We start from the raw sequence: 23696 nt of genomic DNA on the forward strand, positions 1-23696 counted from the left end.
AAGGGGAAATGAATAAAATTCTAACTAAAGTTTACTTCCACTCCTTTTTATCTCAATTCCTAATTATCTTTATTTATTTTTTCACTCCCTCTTCCCTTTTCATGCCACAACTCACTCAATACTAAGTGATATTTACATAGCTTAACATGCAAATCTATACTTTATGAACACCCAAATAGTTTTCATTCCTTTATCTTCTCTCTTGAAACATATATGTCCTTTCATGTGCAAAACTTAAGGCACTGATGAAAAGGCAGCAGTTTGATTTCAAAAAGAAAAAAACATGTTGTAGTACATTTGGGGAGCTTGTTGTGTCTTTAAAAAGATTTATTAGCTTAGCAAATGGACTCAAATCCTTTTAAGAAAGACTTATTGGAAGCCATCAACCCTTATCTTCAAGAAGAATCCTTCTGTGTTGATTCCTTCTTGGTGTTTGAGTCTCACTCGATGATTATTAGCTGGGGTTACTTTTACTTCCCCATGTGGTTGTATCATTAAGTACACATAGGAATTTCCTAACCTAGGCAAAAAACTTTGGACTCATTAAATGAGAAATGTTTGTTCAGTGTAGAATACATTGCATAAGCTATTATGTATGATCACAATAAGCCTTTAGCAGACACAAGTAAAAACATACATAAGGAAAAAGCTGAATGTAAAGGAGTCTAGAAAGCTATATGTTACCCAAGGAAGCATAGAGGACATTTGGAATGTCTCTTCTAGTCATGCAGGGATGAATTCTCGAAGAAGGTAGGCCTCTCAAGATCCCCAGACTTCAAGACTGAAAAGGACTGGGAATATTCCTGGCGTGTGGTATGGCCTGGGAAGGAGAATCGGGGTGAAAGTAACTTATTTGGATTTGCAAAAATGAACAACTCCTTTTGCCAAACATGTTTTTTCCCTCAGTCTTCAAAGTAGAAGAGGAAATGCAATCCATATGGTTTGGACGCACTAATGCCCAATTATGAAGAGCTTCAAGACATTTTCTAACTTTTCAAGGTTTTAAGCCCTTTTCCTCCCTAAAGAACAGGAAGTCTTAATTTTCCTAGCTTAAGGGAACTTGCAAATGCAAACTATTTATGTTGGACTTTAATATGAGGGTTCATGAGTTTAAAGTCAGACAGATTGGTTATAATCCACTGTCAAAACTGCTGCCAGTGATGTGTCTCTCCGCCCTCTGTGTGGTGTATTTCAGAGCAATTCTGACTTGATTTTCATCTTGAAATCGAAGAGAACATATTTTGAAAGAAGAAAATGCAGGAGGGTTAGAATTTATAGAGGGATTATGATGGTTCCAGCTCAGTTATACAGCTGAACAAATCAACACCATATGCTAACATAGCATTTTTTATTATTATTCTTTACATCTGCAGGAGAGAGGAATCTCTGAATACGTTGCTAAACAAGGACACATCTGATATTTAGCCCTTATCTAATCACTTGGATGTGAGAAAATGGTTGCAATTAAAACTGAGTTTTTTTTTTGTTATTATTAACTTTCCTCTGACATGCCCCAAATTTTACATTTTTATTTGGTTCAGCAAAAAAAAATATTGCCTTGTACCTATAAATACAGTTCATTATTTCTACCATAGTTAATAAGAAGGATACTATTTTCTTTCGTTTGTTTTTGTGAATTTTTCTTTGTTTTTTATTGATTTTATCGAGCTCTACATTTTTCTCTGCTTCCCTCCCTCCCTCACCCCTCACCTTCAACCCTCTCCCAAGGTCCCTATACTCCCAATTTACTCAGGAGATCTTGGCTTTTTCTACTTCCCTTGTAGATTAGATCTATGTATGTCCCTCTTAGGGTCCTCATTGTTGTCTAGGTTCTCTGAAATTGTGGTTTGTGAGCTGGTTTTCTTTGCTTTATGTTTAAAAACCACATATGAGAGAGTACATGTGATAATTGTCTTTCAGCATCTGGGTTACCTCACTCAAAATGATGTTTTCTAGCTCCTAACTTAAATCCAAAATGGAATCACAAATATACTCTTTTATAGTTTATTTTATTAACCCTGGGTACTGAGTATTAGTAATGATCCTCACATGGACACCAACCAACAAAATAATTAAATGTAGATTTGTTCCATTCAATTGAACAATGTAAACATATATCAGAAAAGATTATAGTACCTCCCATAAATTTGTACAATATGTGTCAATTAAAAATAAAACTCTTGGCCCTGTGTATATCTCAGTGGTAAGGCACTTGCATACCATAAGGAAAACTCTGGGTTCTATCCTCAGTAATACATAAATAAATAAATATCGAAATTATGTGTCTGTGGGGGGTGTATAAAAAAGATATGTGAGGATGCTGGAGAATATGTGGTGTGCTCAGAGTCCAAAAGAGCAGCAAGTCAGACCCCTTAAAACAACCAGCTTGTTAAGTGGGGTGTAGATGTTGATTTTCATGATTACATAGTCAGTACTCTGAACCTTTGAGCTATCTCACATTTTTAAAGTTTTTAAAAGACTATAGAAAGATATGTACATATATAATTGCATATATAATTCTAATTTATTCTTGACTCTCCTCAACTTCCACTGTCTCTGAATCTTCCAATGTGGAAACTACAGTTAACAATGGGTCAACCAAATTTGGGAAGTTTTGACCACAGAAAATATGGTGGTCATAGTAAAATATACGAAGTCATATTTTCTCACTCTTCTCTGGTTTCTCAGTCACTTTGAAGTTCAAATAAGGAAGTTTATTTTATTTTATCCTTACATTTCAAGCCTCTGTGTGGTCTGACTGTCCTAAGAGAGACATTTTCATCTTTCATATTGGAGTGGCTGAGTCCAACTGCTCTATCTGCACCCAGATAGTTTCTATCATAATTAGACCTACTGCCACAAGCCACTATGAAACTTCTTTGCTTACATTAACTTAAGGGATTATTTTCTTAGAACAGTCCTAGTGCTAATACTCTGGTGAGGTTAAATTATGAACTATGGGGGCTGGCACATTTTGGTTGAGGAAGAAAGACTTGTATTAATAGAAAGGACGCCAAATTAGAGACTTTGCATGAAGTAATATCAAATGTGAACAGAATGGGATTTAAGTTATTTACCCATAAGAACACCTTTTCTATTTTATATCTACAATGCTGCTCCAAAGTTTCATGTCTTAAAGACGTGTGGTAATTTGGTTCTGTTCGGAGGTTGTGGGAAAAAAACCTCTAAGAGGTGGGACTTAGTGACAGGTTAGAGGTCATTGAGAGTATGTTCTTGGGAATAGTGAAACCCCTGGTTTCCTTCCTCTTTCTCTTTCCCAATTTGATCATGAGCTGAACAGTTTTGTCACATGCTCCTGCCATGCTTTTCCTAAAGCTTTCCTCCATCGGGGACTGGAAAGCAGCTGACCAAGTGTGGACACAAAGATCCAGCACTGTGAGACAAAGTAAACATTGCCTTTTTCAAGTTGATTATCTCAGGTATTTGTTATAACAACAGAAAGCTACTGGTACACAATCACACAAGGAAGATCCTGTTTTTATTTCCATGAGAAAATATACTCTCAGAGTGGTTCAGTCACCTCCTAAAGTTGACATTACTAGTTAGATGTAAATATGGAAAAGAAACACAGGTCTCTCTGATCCATATCCAGTGTCCTTTGTTTTATTTTACACTGTCTGACATAACAATCTGTTGTGAATATTTTGAAAGCTGACACAGTTAAAAAAATATCTATGGCTTCATTCCTCTTCATCACCCCTTTCAGGATAGAATTCTTTTTTGTCTGGTGTAATTAATATTTTTTTTTTTTTAGTTAACTGCCATATAGTTTTGAGCAAGGAACTTAACTTACATGAGGTATAATGTTTTTTATCAATAAAACAAAGATAACAATTCTTCAGAGTATTTACAAATATTAAATAAAATCGTGTGTGTGTTTTATATATGTGGGAACATGTATTGTCCTTCTGGAACTTAGATACACCTGGGAGTCCATCATAATCCAGAAATCTATTCTTGCTTAAAATAAGACATTGCCTGAAAGATAAAATATACTTAGAAATAGTTCATAAGTGTGGAGCAAAGAAAGAATTTCTGCATTTAGTCATTGATACAGTTATTATTTTACTCTGGTAGTTATTTCTAGAGCCTTGAATTTAGCAGGAAAATAGACAACACATTTAAATTCATCCTTTCATTAACACAGGCCAAGAGCCAAAGCGTAACTGAACAATTATTTCTTTGAATACAATTCCAAGATCCAGCTAAGTTAGGTGAGGCCTTTAAGTTAGGAAGTATTTATTTAAATAGCATGCCTACACATGTACTTTCTGTGTAGTGCTAAGACAAGAAGGTAGATGAAAAAATAAAGCACAATTCCTATATTCAAGATAGTAGTACATACAACTAAAGAGCTTAGTAAGAACTAAACAATAAGAAAATTTCTCCAATTTTGTTTTATTTAATATTTCTTTCTCATATAAAACATCCATAGCCATCCCTCCTCCCAATCCTCCCCACCTCCACTGTCTCTCAGATCCACTGTTCCTCCATTTCCGGAGTAGGACATCACCATAAGCCATTGAAGTTTTAAAGAAAGGTGTGGCATAATCAGATCAGTGTTTTACATGGATCACTACTTGCAGTATAAAGAATAAATTGTCAAAAGAAAAAGGCTGACCCAGGCAGACCAGTCAGAAAGATGTTGCAATAATTTGTGAGATGATAACAAACTGGATGAAGTTATCAGCAATGGGCACATAGAAAATGATATCACACACTCCAGGTGCAAAGACTTTTTATCTTATCAGTAAGACAGAAAGGCATTAGGGAAGTAATTTTCAGGAAATGCAGGAGCAAAGTCTCAAAGCCTTCACAAGGGAATGGAAACCCATAGCAAGTCCATTCCCATAGCCTATACTGACTATATAAAACAAGTCTTCAAAGACCCATATATGGGATTTTGGGTGGTTGATTGATTAGTTGATCTGATTATTTTAAGATTGAATCCCACTATATAGTCTTGGCTAGCCTGAAATTCACTATATAGACCAGGTTGGCCTTGAATTCACAGAGACCCACTTGCTTCTATCTCCCAAGTGCTTCTATCTTCCAAGATTATTATTGGTAGCATTCACCTCAAAACACAGAATATTGTTGTTTCTTAAACATGATTAATTGAATAGTTTTTTATGAAAGTGTCCACACTTTATGCAACAGAATTGTAAAGAAGAAGCAGAAGAAGACAAAGACTAAGAAGAAAAGGAGAAGAAGACGGGGACAAGGAGGAAGGAAAAGAAGAAGTGGAGAAGGAGAAGATAATGAAGGAGCATTAGTTTTCATTTGACTCCTTTCCTTTTAATATGGCTGAAGGTTTAAGAAACACAGAATTTCACATCCTTTCCTTAAGCCTTTCTTTTCATTCATTTGCTAACACCATTAAGAATAAAGAATGCAAAAGAATTTAAGACACTATGGCCTGAGTTCTTCATAGGTGCCCTAGGCATTAGGTTGGAAAAATAGGTAGAAAAGGGTATGAGGCATAAGATATACCCCTTGCTCTCAAGACATTCATATTCCAGTTAAAAAGGTCCAGGTAATAAACAACCTATAATCACAAAACAAGAAGTAATAAAGTAGGGCATGAACTAAAAGTGTCATAAAAGTCTAAAGATTGAGCTCAGGATGGGCTGATGACTTTGGAGAAGGAATTTGTAGTATGCACAAAATTTGAATTACTAGAGAAGAAAAGGAAGTTTTACCAGACAGTAGTAATGATGGGGAGTGTACCTAAGACATATATACTGGGGGTTATAGTAATAAAAAAAGTTATAAACAAGGAAATACTTGTTCATTTTCTAACAGTAAGGAGCAGAAATATTGGTATTAGAGGTTAGAGTAAATAGAGTAGGAAGAGAGATTACTAAGTACAAGGATGAAATTAGATGAGAAAAAAAGACTCTATCAATCTAAAACACAGTAGAGTATGAATTACTAAAAATAATTTATAGTAGAGGAAAAAATGCTAGGAGAAAGAATTTTGTATATTTCCAGTAGAGAGGAATATAGATGGTTGAGACAACAGAAATACTACTAAATGTTTTGATCACTACTACTGTATCTCAGGAATATGCACTCCTACTATATGTTAACCAACAGAAAAATGTTTCAAAGTTCAAGACTTGAAAGATAAAATAAAGGCAATAAAGAAAACTCAAACTGAGAGAATTCTGGAAATGGAAATTTTGAGTAAATAATCCAGAACTACAGATGTGAACATAAACAACAGAACACAACAGATTGAAAAGAGAATCTCAGTTATTGAAGATATGATAGTGAAAATCAATTCATCGGTCAAATAAAATGATAAATTCAACAAACACTTAACACAAAACATCCAGAAAAGATCAAACCTGAGAATACTAGGAATAGAAGAACTCCAGCTCAAAGGAACAGAAAATATATATACAACAAATTCATAGAAGAAACATTTCTCAACCTTGTAGTAGGAGCTGCGGGCTGCATTCCTGCCACCTGGCTCCCGGCTGCCTGGCTAGCTTATGCCCTGAAATAATTACACGGAAACTGTATTCTTTTAAACACTGCTTGGCCCATTAGTTCTAGTCTCTTAATGGCTAATTCTCACATCTTGCCTTAACCCATATTTAGTAATCTGTGTAGCACCAGTCTTACCGGGAAAGATTCAGCATGTCTGACCTGGCAGCTTGCTTCATCATGTCTGCCTTGGAGAGCAGTGGCCTGGCATCTTACCTCACTTCTTCCTCCCAGCATTCTGTTCTGTTTACTCCACCCACCTATGTTCTAACCTATGAGGCCAAGCAGATTTTTTTATTAATTAACCAATGACCTTCCTCCATCACAACCTAAAAAAGAACATGCCTATGAAAGTAAAATAAGCTTAAAGAACACCAAATAAACTGGACCAAACTAAAGTCTCCTAGCCACATAATAATCAAAACACTAATAATACAGAATAAAAAATATTAAAAGCTGTAAAGGAAAAAGACCTAGTATCATGTAAAGACAGACCTATCAGAATTAGACTCAACTTCTTAGTAGAAACAGTGAAAGTGAGAAGGTCCTGGACAGACATTCTGCAGAAACTAAGAGACCAAAGATAAAAGCTCAGGCTACTATACCAACAAAGCTTTCAATCACCATGGATGGATAAAACAAGATATTTCATGATAAAACCAGATTTAAATGATTTCTATCTACAAATCCAGCTCTACAGAAAGTATTAGAAGGAAAACTCCAACCAAAGGAAGCTAACTATACCCACAGGCAATCACACCAACAAAACTCAAAGAAGGAAAATACATACATAATATCACCAACAACAATAAAACAAAAAATAAGAGGTACCAACCATCACTAGTTATTGATAGCTCTTAATATCTATGTTCTCAATTAAATATAACCAATATAAAAATACAGGCTAGCAAAATGGATATGAAAACAAGATTTATCCTTCTGTTGCATATAACAAACAAACCACAACTTCAAAAGCAGACATTACCTAAAAGTAAAAGGTTGAGAAAAGATTTTCCAATCAAATGACCCAAGAAACAAGCTGGTGTAGCTATCCTAATATCTTACAAAATAGACTTCAAAATAAAATTACTCAAAAAATGAAGAACATTTTGTATTCACCACATGAAAAAATCTACAAAGATGATGTCTCAATTCTGAACATCTATGCCCAAATATAAGGGCACCCATATTTGTAAAAGAAACATCACTAAAGCATAAATCACACATCAAACCCCACATACTAATGGCGGGAGACTTTACCATCCCATTCTCACCATTGGACAGGACTACCAGACAGAAACTTAACAGAGAAATAGAGGAACAAACAGAAGCTACAACTCAAATGGGTTTAACAGACATCTATAGAACATTTCACCCAAACATAAAAAAATATACCTTCCTCCCAGAACCTCATGGAACCTTCTATAAAATTGAACACATACTCGGTAACAAAGCAAACTGCAACAGATACAAAAAAAGGAATAATCCCCTGTATCTTTTTGTATCACCATGGCTTAAAGTTATAATTTAACAACAACACTAATTGCAGAAAGCCTACAAACTCATGGAAATTGAACAATGCTCAGCTGAATCATCCTTGGGTCAAGGAAGAAATATATAAAATAATTGAAGATTTCCTAGAATTCAATGAAAATGAATATAAACACACCCAAACTTATGGGACACTTTAAAAGCAATGTTAAGAGGAAAGTTCATAACACTAAGAGCCTACATAAAGAACTTGGAGAAATTTCACACTAACAGCTTAACGGCACACATGATAGCTCTAGATTAAAAAAAAAAGAAGCAAATTCACTCAGAAGGAATAGATGACAGGAAATAATCAAACTGAGGGCTGAAATCAATAAAAAAGAAACAAAGAGAGCAACACAAAGAATCAATGAGACAAAGAGTTGGTTCTTTGAGAAAATCATCAAGATAAACAAACCCTTATCCAAACTAACCAAAAGGCAGAGAGAGAGAGCACACAAATTAACAAAATCAAAATTGTAAAGGGAGGACATAACAACAGACACTGAAGAAATCTGTAACACACTCATGTGGTGTAATATTAGTTGAAGATGTGTTACATTCATTTATGCTGTGAAATATTTGTTTAATTATGCAAAGATGTGTTGCATTCTTTTATGCTGCATTTGTTTAACTTTGTGAAGCTCTATTACTTTACCTGTATAAAATACCTGCTTGATCTAATAAAGAGCTGAACAGCTGGATAAGAGAGAGAAATAGGTAGGGCTGGTAGGCAGAGACAATAAATAAGAGAAGAGGAAGAGAAGAGGGAGGGAGGGAGGGAGGAGCAAGGAAAGGAAAAGGAGAGGAAGTTGCCAGGTCCCAGTGGCCAGCCACACAACTATCCACGGAGTAATAATAAGAAAAGAATAGAATATTGAATAGAGAAAGGTAAAAGTCCAGAGTCAAAGGGTAAATGGGATAATTTAAGTTAAGAAAAGCTGATAAGTAAAGCTAAGGGTAGGCATTCATATTTAAGAACAAGTCTCTGTGTGTTTATTTGGGAACTGGGTCGTGGGCCCCCCAAAAAAGAGAAGAATAAAAATAAACACCAACTACACACACAGGAGACTGAAGCAAGAATAATCAAAGCCAGCCTGTGCTACAAAATGAGCCCCAGTCTCAAAAGCAAATCAAGACAAAGCAAAATAAAACAAAATAACAACATCAAAACAAATATAAGACTTGTATTGGTACATCTATAATTCCAGTATTTGATAGGCTAAGGGAAGAGGATAGTATTGAGTTTGAAGTTATAATAGTAGTGAGTTCCATGCCAGTCAGTTATTTCGCAAGATCAAATCTTTTAAAAAAAATAATTAAAATTACAAGATCAAAAATTATTGACAGGTCGTGAGGTACTTCTTACCTTGCATGTAGACAGAGGAAAGTTGACACCCAAGTATTTGTGCAACTATAGAAATGATCCCTGAAAGTATAGTGCAGCACCTACCAAGTACAAGAGCCTTTGGAACTTTTCAGTTTTCTGTGTTTAATATGCTATTTTCCCCTCCCATTACATCAAATCCTCACTGTGTGTTCAGATCCTGACTCCTTATTCACTTTCTCTGTCTTTACGGAGAATAGGCTGAATTTCCTGTCCTCAGCTTCTGAAGAGCTGACCTCTTTCCTTTCATAGCACTTTCAACAGTTTGGAGTCATGACATTTGTAAATGTAATCAGTTAGTTGATTGTCTATTACCCACCACTACTGCCATCAAATTGAAAACTTCATAAGGAATGCAATCAAGTCTCCATGGGCTCATTTCTTTTTTCAATCTTACTATTTTATGTGTTTTCTTGTTTTGCTTGCATGTATGTCTATGCACCAAATATATGGTGTCCTTGAGGAACAGGACATCACCTTCCCTGAAAGTAGGGTTGTAAATGTTCGTGAGCCACCATGTGGGTCCTATGAAGAGAATCCAAGTCCTTTGCAAGAGTTAAAAAAATTATCTTAATTGTTGAGTCAATTATCCAGCCCCAATTTATAGTACACAGTGCATTACATATGCAGTTATTATCCCCCTGTATCATTGGATAATTGATTCTAGAATACTCTAAAGACAGCAAAATCTATGGATTCTAAAATTTATTATTTAGATTTTGTAATTTTGCATATAAACTGTAGACATTCTCCCGTATGATTCAAATCATTTCTGCATTATTTATAATATATAATATCATGTAAGAGAATAATCATAAATTTGAAATGGAATGACAGAAAGACATGAGAGGAGTTGGAGGGGAGAAGGATGTATGAATGCTGTAAATAGAGTGTGTATATAAGAGATTCCCCCAAAACAAAAAAATTAAATTAAAAAAATATAATGTAAATTATATGTCAATACTTGTTATGATATATGTTTGAAAAAGTTTGTGTATCAATATACAAAGTTTGATTTTTTTCCAGTATTTTCTTTTCATACTTAGATGAGTGTGAAGATATAGAACCTATGGGTGTGGAGGAAGGACTTTAGCAGGTATTTGATAAATACTTGTTGAATCTTCTTAAATATACATGGAGAAGGTCATTACATAGTGGTAAAATAGAAAATCCCACAGGAACTGCAATGTAACCCTCAAGACAGATCACAGGTCAGAAACATGATATGGCAAACTCATTCCTTGGTTCAAGCTCAACCTCTTCCATAAAATACAACACACTCATTCTACTTGGGATCAATCATTCTTTCAGCTCAATCATCATTGACCTTTTCTCCTCCTGATATCCTTAAATTAGTTTCCATTTATAATACATTAGCTTAAGTTCAAGTCTTCCTGACCATTCTGTATGTTTCCTTTCCATTTAAATCAGGACAGAGCCAGATTCTTCAGTATTTAACTGAGAATTTCAGTCCATGTGATCATATTCACATGAGTAAAGCCGGATCCAAAAGTACAAGAGCAGCTAAGCTTCCATGTGTTTTGCCAATCCAAATGAGTCATGGCTTCCCTTAAGGACACGAATTCCAGTGTATTTCGATGTAATTATGAAAAGCAGAAGAGAGGTGAAAACCCTAGGATCCAAAACCAGTATTATGGAGCTCTTGAGAAATACATTCGGGTATTGTTAAAAGCACTGGGCTGGAAATAGGAAGTTGAGAGATTTGTGTGGCATAGCATTAATACTCCTGTCTGATATAATCACATCAGAACTGTTTTATAATTGCTTGGAGCATTGGAGTAGAGTTTGTGAATTTCACATTGATCTGACATGATCTAATCTGGGCCACAGAATACTATGTCAATAGTATTTAGGAGACTGCATCTTTATTTTCATTAAAGTGCCAAAAAATTACACAACATATAACAAGTTAAAATTGCAGCCAATGAAGTCATAAACTTCACATTTTATCTGAACTATGTAAAGATGGTGTGTTTTATCTCACATTCCACTTTCCTTAGCTTATTTCTTAACTGACAAATAAACATATAAAATTGTATGCATTTAGGTGGTCCCATATGACATTTTGATGATATGTGTACATTGTGCATTATTCAAATCAGTTTAAACATATCTGTCTCTTGAAATACTGATCATTTCATTATGGTGAAAGGATTGACTATCCTTTCTTCTGATTTGTCAAACTATTTGCAATATTATTACCATCGATAGAATTTTTAACGCGATAGAGACCATGGGGACTGGGGAGATGGTTCAGTCAGTGAGAGGACCTGAATTCAGATCCTCAGCAACCATGTAAAAGCTAAATGAAATAATACATACCTGTAACATCAACACTAGGGAGGCAGAAATAGGCAGATCCTTGGTGCTCAGAGCCCAACCAGCCTAGTTATATGAGTAAACTCCAGTTACAGGGAGATATCCCAATCCCATCTCAAAAATATAAGATACTGAGCAATTAAAGGAGATACTCCTGGGACTGGGGAGATGAGCGCACACTTAAGAGCATAGGCTGCTCTTCCAAGGGACCCAGGTTCAATTCTCAGCACCCACGTGACAGTTTGCAATTGTCTGTAACTCCAGTTTCAAGGAATTTAACAACTTTAAACAGAATATATACAGGCAAAACGCCAGGGCACATTAAATAAATAATTTTTTTTTTTAAAAAAAAAAAGATACCCCAATTTTAACCTCTGGTTTCCATACTATAATCTCTCTCTCTCTCTCTCTCTCTCTCTCTCTCTCTCTCGATCTCTCTCTCTCTCTCTCGATCTCTCTCTCTCTCTCTCTCACACACACACACACACACACCATGCACATAGGCTCAATCCCACATGAATATATACCTGCACAGTAGAGTCATTTTAAAAAAAGACAAAGGGCATTGACCACGTGGAATCATGGCACCTTCTTTATGTGCTTTTACACTACATTAAATAACTTATGAAAATACATGGAATGCTATTTGGCTTAGGGAATGAGCTCCTTGAATATAAATATTATTGCTTTGATCATATTTGAAATAATTTAGCAATTATTAAATCTTTATTTCCTATTTCATTTCATTAAACACCAGTTGTGATTGGAGAACAATTTATTATTTTTGCTTTCAAATCAAGTGTTCTTGGAAATGTATTCTTATTTTATATAGGATTGAATTCACATTATTTTACATTTTAAAAATTCTAAAAATTAGGGACCTTTATCTTTTATAATAGCTAATAGACTATTGAAAAGACAAGATTTGAAAAATGCATGATTTAAACCTGTTTATATTGCTTCTGGCAGTATGTTATCAAGGAATAGCCCAAAGTCTTGAGTAACAGAATATCAACGTGGTCCACAGACATATAATAAAGAAGATGTTGTTGAAATCTTCATGGAAAAAAGGGGGCTTCTGTGGAGGGAGATGTTGTTTTCTTCTGAGATGGAGCCCCTGAGAGACTCCCCATGTTTCAGCATACAGACCTCCACCCAGGCACATGCTGGCATCACTAACTGAACTCTGTGGGTTTTAAATTGGGAGAGAGAATTCTTTAAGAGGTAAGGAAAATTGTGCAAGAAAGAAGGGTGCCTGCATTGGATCAAAACACATCATATACATCTATGGAATTTTCACATAAACTGAAGTTATAGTTTCTTCATGTTTTCTAGGTACTATACTTTGCAATGAACAGTAAAATAGCTTGAAGATATCTCTAGGTTGGTTTTCAATCTATCATTAGTGTTTCACATTTCAGGTTTGTAAGCTGCTTAAAAATAAATATGAGGAATGCTGGTTTTTCTGTGGGATAATTTACTTTGTGCTATTCTCCTTGAATATGTAGTTCATTCTCTTTGAAATAAATGCAGTTCATTCTCTTAGAAACATTTTTAAAATCAAAACTACTGCTGTTTCAAGACGTTCAAAATTTTTATTATGTTTATTTACATGTTTCTTTAGCAATTTGGAAGCTTATATATTCAACTTTAAAAGATATGTAAATTAGGTCAGACATAATGACATGGTGCATACTTGTAATTCTCAGGTACTTGAGAGGGAAATTTTGAGAGGCATTTTGGAGCAGTGTGGCATACTTGTAATTCTCAGGTACTTGAGAGGGAAATTTTGAGAGGCATTTTGGAGCAGTGTGGAAACCTAGTGCAATGGAAACTTCTGGAATCTATGAAGGTAATCCTAGTGAGGACTCTTAGTAAGGGGATACAGAGTCTCAACTAGCCTTCTTTTGTAGCCAGGCAAATTTTCTAGTTGTGGGACTGGGTTGCATTGTTGGCCTAGGGGATCCCATGGAAATCTTTAAACAACCAAGGCTGATGCTAAGATAGAGGGTTGTTCTCTGAAAACTAACAGCAAGGACCCATTGCCAAGGACAACAGACACACAGCTCATTGAACCTAGAGGTTGAGCTGGTGCCTACATGGAGTCTTCAGCCCTTTACATTCTAGTCTCTTTGGTGCAGAAAGAGAACCTGGATACCAATTCATCCTCAAAACCCTTCACCTACGATATACCTGGATACCAATTCATCCTCAAAACCCTTCACCTACAATATGTACTATCTGCAAGATACGCTGGGTTAATGGTGGTACAAAACTCATGGGAGTAACCAATCAATGTCTGGTTTAACTTGAGGTTTATGCCACAAGAGGGAACCTAGGCTCTACACTGCCTGGATCATTAAAAATCGGAGATTGGATAACCCAGACACCTAGGGTAGAAACAAACATGATTTGTCAAAAAAATATCAATGAAATTCTTTCTAATGATATTCTGCTATACTCACAGATTGGTGTCTTGTACAGTCATCATAAGAGAGGCTTCTTCCAACAGCACACTAGAGCTCCTGCAGAGACCCACATTCAGACATTGTGCTGACAGTCTAATTGGAGGTCTCCATTGGGTCTCTCCCTTTGTAGATGAGGAACCCCGTAGAAGAGAAGGAAGAAAGATTTCAGGAGTCAGAGGGAGCTGGAGTACACCAGAAGAACATGGCTCATTGAATCAAATAAGCAGAGCTCACAAGGGTCTACAGAAATCGAAGGGACCTGGTGCAGACCAGGTCAATCATTTTTGTATATGTTATGACTGTTAGTTTGATGATTTTGTGGGACTCCTCACAGTGGGAGCAGGTGTGTCTCTGAATTTCTTGTCTGCTCTTAGGATTCTTTTCCTTCTATTGGGTTGCCTTGTTCAGTATGAGGGCTTTTTCCTTGTCTTATTACATTCCACTTTGTCATGTTTGAAAAAAACAAAAATAATTTATTTTTGATGCCTCTTTTCACAACATAAACTTGTAGGCATTTTGTGGATCTTTTGTGAGGAGTAAAGGGTTGAGGCAGGGTCTAAAATAGGCCAGTCTGACCTTGAACTGTAGCTGACCACGAACTTGAAATTGAACCTCTGTTCACACTACCTCTACCTCCCATGTGCTAAGATTACAGGCATGCACCGCCAGGCCTCGTCTGCATCCTTTCTTTTTACTATCCACAGATAAAGTAGAACACAACTGGCTGGTAAACTTGGCTTTAAAATGTAGCTGTATTATTATCTTGGTTCTGTCATTTTTATCTCTTGAAAGTAAGCCTGCCAACAGAAGAGCATGGCTTATCTTGTGTGTTCCTCAATACCAGAGGTTAGACAAGGGCTTATAGGTGAAAGAGAAGGGTGGTCCCAATCTAATCCATCTAAGCCTGGGTGAGTACATTTACCTAATTCTGGAGACGAGTTAGCAGGCTCTCGAATTTAGTAGATCTACAGCCAAATCCTCAAACTAGATGCTACTGCCAATAATGCTGATATCTAGGTACCAAGATTTATGTCTTGTATAGTCTCAAGCCCTAGGATAGAAGAGCGGTGCATTTATTGAGTACCTTTCCTTTCTTCATCTGGGGAGTACAACAAGGAAGAAAAATGGTTTCTTCCTTAAATATAAATTTAAAACACACAAGAGAGAGGTCGATCTGAAGTACCACAGTCATGTCTTTATTTTTTTTCTTTAGCATATGCTGCAACGTTGCAACTAAGGGTCATCTTCACATTTATTATTAGGATATTAGCATTTGAAACTGGAATGCTCTTTACAATGAATGGTGCCAACTTTTTCCTAGGGAATTATGGGAAGAAAGCCAAATCAATGAAACAGCTGAGGAAAGGTTGATATATAAGAAACATTAATGTTCACAATTTGGAAATGGACTGGAATGGCATACAAGATTTGGCGCCCAAAAAGAATTATCTCTTTCATGATTAAAAGAACATTTTGAAACAGAACCAAACACAAATACAATGCTAAATAGAATTCAGATGGTCACCTTCGAACCCTAAGGAGAGTGAAAAGCAGCACTCTCATTTTACTTTCTTTCTTTAGATATATTTACCTAATTCATGTGCATGAGTGTTTTGTAGCATGAGTGTATGGACACCACGTGCACGCCTGGTACAGGAGGAGTTCAAAAGAGGGAACCATTTCCCATGTAAGTGGAGTTATGGATGTTTGTAAGCTTCCATGTGGGTGCTGGGAATTGAACCCCAGACCTCTGCAAGAGCTAAAGCTCTTAATCGTTGAGCCATCTCTTCAGTCTCTAAGTTTTAATTATTGGTAAGATAAAGACAATAGTATGAAACTGTTTTAAATTCTTTAGTACTAGTTTAATGCTAACTAGTTTTAGTGATAAATGACTTGAGTTCTCCTCTGGCCTCTTTGTACTTGGGTACACATAAGCACATGCACCTGCACGCATATGTACTTTATATACACACTACACTCACACAAGTTTTGAGAAGTTTAATTGTTTGTTGTATAAAATCATGTTTATCTTTTATAGATTCATTTTATTATTTCTAAAGTGTGTGTGTGTGTGTGTAATATATAGCATACACATGTGAGTACACAAAGGCATGAGTCTATATAGGCCAGAAGTGCTAGAGCTACACTCGGGTTTTCTGCAGGAGGATATGAACCTTTAACCACTGAGCCATTTCCTTAGTTTGTATTTAGAGTTTTAAAAATGTATGTAACTCAAAAAAATTAAATCAGGATATTGAAAGATATGTATGCACATATGATCATAGAAAGATTTTTTACAAAAGCCAAATGATAAAAGTAACTGAGAGATGAAAGCAAAAAAAGAAAATTATAGTATGTACAAACAATGGAACATTGATGAACCCTAAAATGAAAGAACATTGTGACACATGCTTCAACGTGATGAACCTAAAGAAAATTAAGCAAAGTAAAATAATTCAGTCACAAATCAGAACACGGTATTGTTCCACTGTAGCCAGTATCTAGAGTAGTTAGATTCATTGAAACAGAATATATAATAGTAGTTTCTAGGAATAAACAGAATTTTGTAAAAATGAAGAAATCTGTGACTAAGATTTTAGAATGATATGATTTTACTTGATACTGAGCTATATGCTTCAAAATGATTGTAATTATATATATATATATATATAATGTATTTGTATTTTACCATGAATAGAGTTTCTCTAAAAATTCTACCAAACACTTTTCAAAAGTAGTTGCCCTTACTCACATTTCATTTCTCATATATGATATTTTTCATTGTTTCATATTCTTTTGAGGACTTGATAGCACTTGCCCACTTAATTTTAACCATAATAATTAATGTAGTGGTATTGGTTTATCCTTCCATTCTGTATTTCCCTAATGGCTGATGATGTTGAGCACTAAAAAGTTTTGTACTCATTTATATAAGCTTTTAACTGTGTTTTAGGCTGTTAACTTTTGTCTGTGTGTAATTTATTTATTTATTTATTTATTTATTTAAGATTTCTGCCTTCTCCCCACCACCACCTCCCATTTCCCTCCCCCTCCCCCATCAAGTCCCCCTCCCTCATCATCCCTAAGAGCAATCCGGGTTCCCTGCCCTGTGGGAAGTCCAAGGACCACCCTCCTCCATCCAGGTCTAGTAAGGTGAGCATCCAAACTGCCTAGGCATGCCAGGCGGTGGTGGCGCACGCCTTTAATCCCAGCACTTGGGAGGCAGAGGCAGGCGGATCTCTGTGAGTTCGAGACCAGCCTGGTCTACAAGAGCTAGTGCCAGGACAGGCTCCAAAACCACAGAGAAACCCTGTCTCGAAAAACCAAAAAAAAAAAAAAAAAAAAAAAAAAAAAAAAAAAGAAAGAAACAAACTGCCTAGGCTCCCACAAAGCCAGTACGTGCAGTAGGATCAAAAACCCATTGCCATTGTTCTTGAGTTCTCATTAGTCCTCATTGTCCATTATGTTCAACAAGTCCGGTTTTATCCCATGCTATCAAATCAAAAGCAGGAGACAGAGCACAAGCAAGGAACTCAGGACCGCGAGGGGTGCACCCGCACACTGAGACAATGGGGATGTTCTGTCTGTGTGTTTTTGTTGAACTCTTTTCTTCTTGATTTGTAAGAATACTTTATATATTCCAGATATGCTATTTGTTACATTAATGTGGAAGGAGAGAATCAACCCCTCAATGTTCTCCTCTAACCTCCAGAGTGCACACATCCACCCATGCTTACTCATATACATTACACACATATACTCACTAATAAACTAATTATAAATATCAATCAAATAATAAACAAATAATTAACTAGAAATTGGTGATATAATTAAAAACTAGTAGTAAATTAATTTTAAATTAGATAGTTTATTGGTTGGTTTTAAAAAGAAAAACTTCTAGGAGATGCAGCAACCAAGCCTGGATGTCAAATAGCTAGGTGAAATGAGGAAACAAGACGGGATGCTGAAAGGATGGCTGTAGTGTACAGCCTACTATTGCTGCCTCCTACTTCACACTGTTAACATGAGATCATAGCCATAAACTGTTAGATGGACATGGTGCCTCAGTTGCTCTATATGAAAGAACATCCACCATCTGTACAATTTATAGCCTTTAGAGTTTGCTGGTACCTCCTTCTTTCATATATGCCCTCAATATTTCAGGCTCCTAAAGATTAAATAACTTGTAAATGAACCCTTCTCTGGCTTTCCTCAACTTAATCCACACAGATAAATACTCAAGATGTCTAAACATTGACCTAGACCTAAGATCCCTGGGTTCCAACCCTGGCATGAAAGAATTAAGCAAAGCTGTAAGATGTCATCTACTCAGTGCTTTTCTTGACTTCATCTCAACTGATGAGATGCAATCACTAAGTCACAAATCTTTCTCAAGATCATCTATCCTTTCCATCAATACAACTTCTGCGTTAGAGATTCCTTTAAAAATTACACAATCTCTGGCATCCTATGGTTGAAATGCTCTTCTTCCCCTAGTTCAGCATGAAAATTTAACCTTTAAATTCTAGTTTAGCTTTCTTTATATCCTACCTAATGTCGTAGAGTTCCAAAATTCTTTGGTCATAACTCTAACCTAACATTAACAACATTCTACTTTGCTGTGACTGTTCACAAATTTTTGTCCCTTATGAAGCTCTAAGATAAAATCTATACCTTATTTCTTTCTTTATCCCTGGTATCCAACTTTATATCATGTATGTAACAGAACACAAATGCCTACTTAATGGATAGAAAGAGAATTGGGCAAAAGCACACGGTCTTATACATATTCCAACTTCACCCTCCTATAGCAAGATTATATTGCTAATTAATTTCCATACCCTAGTTAATTCATTCCATAAATTTGTTTTTATTTTCAAGAAATACATATAATCTACAATCTCAAATTTAAACATTGGCAAATCAACATTATTAGATACACTAGAATTGTTCTGTAGCTGACCACTATCTCCAGAATTTCTTGCCTTGCAAGACAGAAATGCTATACCTATTCAACAACTTCTCATGTTCTCACCTCCATTCTCCTTTTTGTCACTTGGAATTTGAGGACTCAGGTACTCCATCTACACGGAACCAAGGGGAAGTTGTCATTGTGTGCCCCTACTAATCTATTTTTAAACTCCAAAATTGCAGCATTACTAAAGAGTTTCAAAATGCCACAATTTTCAAACAAAAATGCTGAAGCTTCTCCTGTCAAGGACATCTTCAAGTTTCCCTAAGGAGCTCCTTAGTTGAGGGGATAATGTGCATTTTCTTAATGGACAGTTTCCAGATCCCTAGAGAAAAAGACAACACAGCAGCTGGCATTGCCTGGGAGAAGAAATTCCAGTTAAGATATGTAAGCTTTTCACTTGTGCTGTTCTGTGGGAAAAAACAAACAAGTGTCAAAGAAGACAGTAAGCAAATTAAAGAAATACCAGAAATATGATTGCAACCATTCAGGAGTAAATGGTTATGTCATCCTCAAAATATTATTTTACTAAAGAAAAGTTAAGGTCTGTATATAGTTTTCCTTGGTGGAGAGGACTAAAAATGGAATATTTGTGATGGTCAAATTTTCCAAATGCAATACTATCTGATACTTATATAAAATATCCAAACATGTAAAATTAACAAGGTGGATTCAAGCCATCAGCCACAAAATATTAAAGTCTCATGCTGCTAACAATAAAAGCAATAGCTTCCTGATTACCTATAAGAGCTGCATAACCTGACTTCTAAATATCCATTCACAACATCTGCTACCATTCAATTCTTTGTTTACTGTTCAGCCTTCAGTAGTGACTGTGAAGAAAAATTTAGGATCATTGAATTTGTTTGTCCACTTAACCTGAGATTTTTATATTCTTGGTTTATTTGCTTGCAGGAGGGTCTCATTCTACCCACACTTACTTAAAACTTGCTATGTAACAAAGGCTGGTTTTAAAATCCTGATACTCCTGACTCTACCTCCCAAATTCTTGGATTACAGATGTGTGCCACTGTGCGAGCTTAATCAGTTTATTTAATATACTCTGTCACAGCACTTTATGTGCTATACAATTTTCTAAATATTTTACATATGCTAACTAATCCAAATAACATAAGAATCAAATGAGGAAGACATTATCATGCTATCACGAACTAATTACTATATTGGCGCAATTTTGCTGATGATGAAACTGAAGAACAAAAATTGAGTCCAATTTTTCAAGGTTCCATAGTTAGGAAGTGATAGGCAGTATAGTGCTCCACTGTAGCTTGCATGTGAAAATCTAGAACTTCCCTCAAGCTAGTCTCCGAGCCTCAATTTCCACATAAAGAAAAAGAAAATCATCATTCATCCAACAAATATTTATCATCAACCCAATAAATATTTATCAAAGACTTAGTAGGTACTAAATGATACATACAAAACAGTGAACATAATCAACTTTGGTTTTGTTTTAATGGACCTCAGTATCCTATGGAATAAGACGTTTCTGAATATTTGAGAGATGATGAATGTAAGATTTATACAGTAGTGTTCAACATATTGCAGGGACTCAGTAAATATTATTGTTAAAGCAAAGAGCTTTGACTTTCCCCAAATGGTCCATGCAAGAGTATATGAAACAGACATCATCAATACTTAGTAAATATGGATACTATTTTACCCAATGTGCCATGAAAGGTATGAGATGTTAGAAACTGCAATAGATTCATTTCAGTGATATATTTGAGTGGTTTCATCATTTCAGCACTAAAGATAATTCAAAATTGTTAAGAAATTGTAAGTTAGTTATTATAAACCCATGACCATTATACAAAAACATTAATATGTATTCCTGCATCTTTTTTCATTATTGAGTGACAAGGATTAGAACTTTACTTATTTGATTCATGTATTTGTTGTAGTTATGCTACTATCCATGTCTTCTTTTCTCTTTATATGTGCTAGTCAAGGTCATTCAAGATGTTTGTCTTCAATGTCTTTCCTAAATATATCAGTTCTCATTATTCTTCCCACACCTGTAATGTTAAAAAGAGTCTCACTCCCAAGCTAGAATGGTGACCATTTCTCTTAATATTTAATAAGTCTTTCCACCCCCTCCATGAATGCTTACCTCAGTGCTAGTTGTATTCCAGATACTTAAAACACCAGTCAATATTTATGTATTGATGGATAGATACATATGCTCAAAAACAAGAAACCTTCAAAATGTCATCTTAATTCTTGGGCTTAAATAAGTCTGTTCAACTTTAGGTATCTTTTTTTCTTGTCTGTAAAGTTAAAAACTGGGCAAAATATTGGTAACCTTTTAAACTTTTAATATACTGACTCCTTTTTCACATCATAATATTTGAGGAAGGGTCTAGGTTATTAAATAAAAAGAACATATAAAAAATTCAAAATAATTTTAGTAACATTTCAAATTAATGTTTTATTAGTTTTCATGACATCTATCAACAATAATCTGGTGGGATGCTGATCATAATCCACAATTGGAAATGCATTAATGTATGTGTGAACACCATCCTGACGTTCAGCTCATCAGATTACTGTTACTGATCATTCATTTTGTTGACTTGAGCCTTGATAACATCTTATCAATCATATGTATTTGACAGAGGATTCTACAAATCAGAAATATATAACCTGAATGTCTTCAAGCATGTTCTCTAGTTCCATCTCTAACAGTTACATTCCCTAGGAATCTTTACTGGGGTGTTTATTGAGGCATTTATGAAGATGAGATTACAAAGTTCAGTTTTCTTTCAATTCCTTAATATTCTAAGAGGAAGTTGTAGATATGCTACAGAGTCTAGCCAAGTTGTTCAGACTCATAATTGGTTTCTAGCCATGGATAGGGGGCCACTGAGTCTATAATTTGTGGTCCTAAAGAAGCTAAACAAGAGGGCAAACCCAAAGAAAAACATATAGTTATCGTCCTGGCTATGGGAAATAGACAAGATTGCCGGGCAAAAAATTGGAATCTTGTAGGATGGGGGTAAAGGGAGATGGAGAGAGAAAAGTGTGAAGGAGAGGATGAGGGGAACTTGGGGAAACGGGATGATTGGGGATATAGGAAGGTTGGATAGGGGAGCAGGGAAACTCATATCTTAGTTAAGGGAACCACCTAAGGGTTGGCAAGAGACTTTAACTTGGGGTGGCTACCAGATGCCCAGGGCAATGTCCCCAGTTAGTTCCTTGGGCACCTGAAGATAGGGAACCTGAAATGAACCTATCCCATAGCCATACTGATGAATATCTTGCATATCACCATAGAACCTTCATCTAGCGATGGATGGAGACAGAGACAGAGACCCACACTGGAGCACCAGACTGAGCTCCCAGGGTCCTAATGAGGAGCAGAAGGAGGGAGAACATGTACAACGAAGTCAGGACCACGAGGGGTGCACCCACCCACTGAGACAGTGGGGCTGATCTATTGGGACTGGAGAGGGAGGAGAAGAGGAGTGGGGGGAGGGGGAGAGGGGCGGGAGGAGGGGGAGGGAAATTGGAGGCGGGGAGGAGGCGGAAATTTTTTTTTTTTAATAAAAAATAGGTTTCGATCCAAAAAAAAAGTGAAGCAAAAAAAAAAAAAACAGGAAAAATAAAAACACCCCCCAGAAAAACAAACAAACAAACAAAAAAACAAAAAAAGTGAAGCCAAAGAATTGAAACAATTGTGGGATTAACCTGATGTGTCTTGAGTCACATAACACACAGCACACACATATACATTATAGGTTAATAAATAATGAACTTTAATCATCTCTGAATAAAAATTTGCAGTCTTTAATTAAGGGATTTTTCCGTTGTAGTCCTTGAGTTTGAAGCAGAGTATACCATGAGAAATTATTAGTGCTTAGAGAACCATCGCTCTAATACAAATACTCTCTGTAAGTAAGATCTATAGGAAGGATTTACTGGAATAACATCTTGATGGCCTACACTGAATAAGAGTAAACACATAAAATTTAATTAAAAAAACCTCAAAAACAGAAAGATAGCAACTGCCTCTTTGAAGGCTTGTTTCATTTGTTTAGATTAGTTATTTAAATTTTTTATTTGTTCAGTGTTTGTTGTTGCAGTGCTGGTAGTTGAACCAGAGCCTTTGTACATGGTAGATAAGCACTCTAACACTGACCTATGTTTCAGGTCCTAAAACTTGTTTTACTTAATGTCATCAGAGGATATTTTTGCTTGGCTTGTTAGAGCTGAGTTAATATATCTTGCTATAGACATAATTGAAAATGATCCATATGCCTGATTCTTCCCTATGAACCCCTAAACTTCTAGTAATCACACCAAATATGAATGCTGCTTTCATGGGTGCCTAAAGCATCTTCATTTCTAAATGATCTTTATTTTCTTCAGAAAATTCAAAACACCTCAATGGTAGCATGTATAGTCTACCCTAGAGAACAACAAATAAGTTCAATAAATGTCATTTGGAAATGGTGTATTT

Source organism: Chionomys nivalis, chromosome X (assembly GCF_950005125.1).
Source record: "Chionomys nivalis chromosome X, mChiNiv1.1, whole genome shotgun sequence".
In the NCBI taxonomy this organism is placed as follows: domain Eukaryota; kingdom Metazoa; phylum Chordata; class Mammalia; order Rodentia; family Cricetidae; genus Chionomys; species Chionomys nivalis.